The sequence below is a fragment of the Macrobrachium nipponense genome, chromosome 38 (assembly GCF_015104395.2).
Source record: "Macrobrachium nipponense isolate FS-2020 chromosome 38, ASM1510439v2, whole genome shotgun sequence".
Lineage (NCBI taxonomy): Eukaryota > Metazoa > Arthropoda > Malacostraca > Decapoda > Palaemonidae > Macrobrachium > Macrobrachium nipponense.
In genome coordinates, this window is record NC_061098.1 from 50,326,233 (window position 1) to 50,331,232 (window position 5,000).

The following is a 5,000-nucleotide window of genomic DNA, read 5'->3' on the forward strand; positions in this document are numbered from 1 at the left end:
TATATATATATATATATATATATATATATATATATATATATATATATATATATATATATATATATATAGTAATAGTTGCAATGATATGACTAATAGTCGGGCCATATCCTTAGGTCACGTGACTGTGGAGTCCAGAACTATTTTTCTTGATGGTTTGGTCATCTTTAGGGATTAAATAAAAAATTTTGCCCCTATGTACCTCCGAAAAGTGTGGGGAAAATCTTTGGTGGCACTTTTTCAAAATGGCGGCCAACGAGAACCAAGAAATTTTGAAAATTTGTGGCTAATCACATTTTTATTGTGAAACATTTATCTAATGAGTTTTTTGGGTCAAGGGATTCATTTCTGCAATAAAATGTTACATTCTGACATTCCTTGATACATCAAAAATACAATATAGCCGCCATAAAATCGATTTCAGTAACGTTTTAGCTCTGATTACTCTAGAATATGAATATATGACAATTAGTAGTATAAGGTAGCTAATAAATATTTATAACTCAAACACACACTTAAACTGTGATTTTATTATTCAAAGCAGTAGGCATTTTCATGATGGACTGCTGAAACAATATTTGATAACTTGTCTTATGCTTTTATGATAATCTTTTATCATAATGTGTTCTATGGGACACAATTATTTGGTGTCTGAGTATGATGAGCTATCTGTGGTGCTCTCACATTCTGTATCAGTGTCACTATCAATATCTGAGCTGGAGGTATCATTGGAATAATTATCATGCTCTGGTAAGGGTCCACTGGGTGTGCCTCACCACTCTACATTTTCCATTCTCGAGTTTCCATCAATTCCCAATAGGGCTAAGGAATGGGTCATTTGGTTTAGGAAATTTGTTGCCAGCACCTATGTACTTGCCAGATCGTCTTTCACGCTCTTCATCTTTGATTTAGTTTGGCTTGTTGTTCATATCATTCTCTACTATGGTAGCTATTATTAGAACATTTAAACCTAAATACAGTTGTGAGTATCTCAACAGACTACAGTAGCACTGTTGATATGGGATTTATATGACCCTTAGCAACATCAACATCAGAGGACCGAGAGACAGTATAGAGGGATGGCCGTTCATCTCTGGCTGGATTATTTGTAGATGGTCGTCTCCCTTGTTCTGACTCGGCATCCTGCAGCTATAACTATCGTATTAGAGAATAATATCTACAACAAGCCAAACTCAATCAAAGATGAAGAGCATGAAAGACGTGTTTCCAAGTACATAGGGGCTGGCAACAAATTTCCCAAACCAAATGACCCATTCCCTAGCCCCTCAGAATTTAACTCCTTCCTATCGAATTCTGGAAATAAAACCCTTCTCCTGAGACTAATCAAGAACCATCTTCTCCAGAAAAACCTTAACTGTCAAATTGTTTATTGTGAAGGAAATGTCTGCACATGATATCTCATCAAACTCAGAACTACACACCTCGCCCTAGACCACACAGAAGCTGATACTATGATGCTGACCATATATTCTATTATTAGGAGGAGACAACTCAGATCTCCCTGTAGTTATTGTCAGTGAGGACACCATGCATACGTGCAAGCTGCATATGTTGCCACATCATGTTCCAGGTGATTTATTAATAAAAAAAGGATGGGTTAGTAAAGTGCAAGGATTTGGCAGATGAAGAGATGAGTGACATTATAATAGCTGCCCACTGTATTATAGGATGTGACCACATACCTGGTCAGTATGGTCATGGAAAAAAAAAAACAGCTGATGAAAAAGCTGAAGACGGACCCTGAAGCCAGAGAGTTCCTTTCATCTGTAGGTATGCAACCATTTTTAGTTCATGAGACTCATTATGTCATGGAACAGTTTGTTCTTACTAAATCGTATGGATGGTTATCGGGTTCGACCTGTGCTGAGGCAAGAGCCCAAAAATGGCGCAAGCAGAAAAGAAAAAATACCCTCCGCCTCCCCCCAGATTCAGATTCACTGTACCACCATTTGTAAAGAGCAAACTATCTCACCTACTGCCCTAAAAACTTTTAGCTCAGAGAACAACCATCTTCCATCGGGACTGGATGGAAACTGGAGAATGGAAAATGTAGAGCGGTGAGGTTCACCCATGGACCCTTACCAGAGCGTGATAATTATTCTAGTGATACCTCCAGCTCAGAAGTGATAGTGACACTGATGCAGAATGTGAGAGCTCCACAGATAGCTCATCACACTCAGACACCGAATATGTTTGTCCCAGAGGACACATGGTGATAGAAGATTATCATAAAAGCATAAGACAAGTTATCAGATATTGTTTCAATAGTTCACTATGATAATGCCTAATGCTTTGGATAATAAAATCACAGTTGAATTGTGAGTTTAAGTTATAAATACACTGCTAATTGGCAATTACTCATATTCTAGAGTAATGAGAGCTAAAACGTTACTGAAATCGATTTTATGGCAGCCATATTGGATTTTTATGTATCAAGGAATGTCAGAATGTAAAACTTTATTGTAAAATTAATTCCTTGACCCAAAAAAACCCTTATATGGAAGTTTCATAACAAAAATGTGATTAGTCGCAAATTTTCAAAATTTCATCGTTTGTGCTGGCCACCATTTTGAAAAAGTCCTGCTAAAAATTTTCACCACACTTTTCGCAGGTACATGGAGGTAAGTTTTTTTATTTAACCCCTAATGATGACAAAACTACCAAGAAACCTAGTTCTGGACTCCACGGTCACAGGACCTAGGGATATGACCCAACTATAATGGCATGCAGAGTATAAACAGAAAATGTGAGAGTACACTCATTCAGAATAACCAAGGTCATTAACCAAGAAAAGGACTGAATATAACATATACTCTGATCACAAATTACTATAAATTCTAAAAGTGGGGTCAGAAGATATACAATTACAGGAGCAGTAACTAGCTCCGTGGAACAGATGACATTACATCTAGTAATCACAATAACAAGGCAAAGTGCCACCAAATGCAAACAATCACTTGTCCTACAAAATCAAACTGTGGACTTAAGAAATAGGGATCTCGAACCAAAATTAACAAAAGCACATTAACACTATGCAATGGAGCACTGTAAGTGACTTGAGAGTCCCTGGCATTTAGGAATATGATTCTTCGGTATAGGCACTGGCAGAGTTGAGTGAGTGGCACTGTTGGCCTACTGGGGCAGTTACACAACAAGGCAGTCTACACGAATCTGCAAAGTATTTTTCCAAGAAATGCTAGTAATTATACAAGAAAAATTACACAGAAAAATTAAGACTTCTACGGAAGATTAATTCTTTAATATTACATGAACCCGCAAACTGCTTTAAACTTAAGCATTGTTTTAGGGTAGTAAAATTCTATTAACGTTACAATTATATCACACAAAATATTCACTACTAACCATTTCAAGCCCATTATCGCATAGGTTTTCTTGAATATTATTTTGAATATCGGCTGTATCTTCTAGACATTTTGGCACAGCATGTTTTAGACCTTCCGGTAATTTTGGGCAATATAATTCAGTTCCAGAATCTATTGAACTTTTCCAGTTTCCTCAACATTTATAGCTAAGATACTGAATAGGAAATAACCATTTCCTATTTAGTATCTTTCATGTAGGCATTTGCATGTTTTATATATCATGTGTTTCTATTTATTACCATGAAAATTGGGTGTTAGTGGGCCAGTTTTGATTATAAGATATTGCAGATATAAGGCAATGACTACTCTCTGTTAACATGGTAAGGTATGGCGCATTGTCTGTTACGAGGACCGGTAGCTCAGGAAGTGATGTAAAAGTAGCGATGTCGGCCAATGGAAGAACAATTGGTCATTCATCTCACCCATGGTAGTCGCCATTGTTGTTTATTTTAGCAAGGAAACAAAGAAAATAATTCTCTACAAATCGTTCCACAGATTGCTATAATTGTAAATTTGATAAAAGAATGTTAAAATTATTCAGTCATGTTCCGTTGCATGTATGTTAAAGGGAAGCATTGAAGAGATTATCACTTACGTTTTCAGAGAAATTCTTAGACCATTAGGAAACTACTGCCCCTCGTATTTTCTGTCTGTCCACTCATCTGTATCCATACACTGTAAATGAAATACAGATACACTTTAATGTAAAGATTATTAATTTGGAAATGAAAAACGTAAAAAGTCATATTGTAGTTTGAGACAGAGAGAGATATGAGTGGGCGGGTTTCTTTCCTAACTTTTTAGCTAAGCCAAGAAGAGGTGTTCAGATATCTACAACGAATGGAGAGGAAGTTGAAAAAGTTCGAAGGTAAATTGCCATAATAATGAATAAATTCTATTACTTCATTTTATTGCCCAAAATTACCAGAGGGTCTGAAACATACTGTGCCAAAATATCACGAGGATACTTCTGATATATAAAAAGATATTCAAGTAAACCAACGGGCTTGAAATAGTTAGTAGATTCATAGGGGGACAGGAAACTAGAAATGAGAATGAAGTGATAAAACAAAGCTGAAAATAAGAATAAGTGCTAGGAACAGGAGTGAAGAGCTGACGGAACTAATGTTCAATTTCAGTTACCTTATATGGCAGAATGATGGGCGTAGTCCATACTAAGTCACCGGCCAAGGGATATGGGTCGATTGCAGGTCATCACCATAGGGTAGGAAACAATTCCTCAACAATTGCAAATCAAGCCAGTGGGTTCATCAATCAGGCTCGTTAGCAGAGTTTCAACACAGTTTTTTTTTTTTATTTTACTAGCCTCTTCAGTGTCTTGACAATGTTTCAAGGAGAGCAATAGGCAGAGTCGTCAGGCACTGGTATCAGGTTCAGTGACAGAGCAAGAGTCAAAGAGCAGAGTCAATTGCCACAAGTACATTATCACTATCAGAGTGATACCTCAAGGATAGGGCAGTCTGTTGCACCTTACTAATCATGAACAAATGTGGAATTTTACTGTCTACGGGAGAGGGTGACTTGTTGGGCCAGCTCAGACCCATTTACACCCAGCTTTGGGGTGCAGGGAAAAACTGG